This window comes from Penaeus monodon, chromosome 27, assembly GCF_015228065.2.
Source record: "Penaeus monodon isolate SGIC_2016 chromosome 27, NSTDA_Pmon_1, whole genome shotgun sequence".
Taxonomy (NCBI): Eukaryota; Metazoa; Arthropoda; class Malacostraca; order Decapoda; family Penaeidae; genus Penaeus; species Penaeus monodon.
Window position 1 is genome coordinate 2,835,432 of NC_051412.1, and position 209 is coordinate 2,835,640.

The 209-nt window shown below is 23.9% G+C and overlaps 1 protein-coding gene across 1 annotated transcript in view; it reads right to left on the minus strand.

Moving 5' to 3' along the window:
- Positions 1-209, minus strand: part of LOC119590333 (bile salt-activated lipase-like) — a 33,006-nt gene that overhangs the window by 2,697 nt on the left and 30,100 nt on the right. The gene's annotated exons all lie outside the window — the stretch shown is intronic.

Sequence of the window (209 nt, forward strand, 5' to 3'; positions counted from 1 at the left end):
ATACACATAGCCACTTAAAGGTGGATACACACATAAACACACAAAGAAATATAAACAAACTTTGTATTCTTTGTTAAATAGTATTTTGACATACATAATATACATTAGTGAATGAGTATAAAATGTTATTGAAAGTGATTCATATACTCTAGTTGTCAAAAAAATAAATGCTCCTTATATATTTTTTTAAATCTATTTCTTGTGAGATA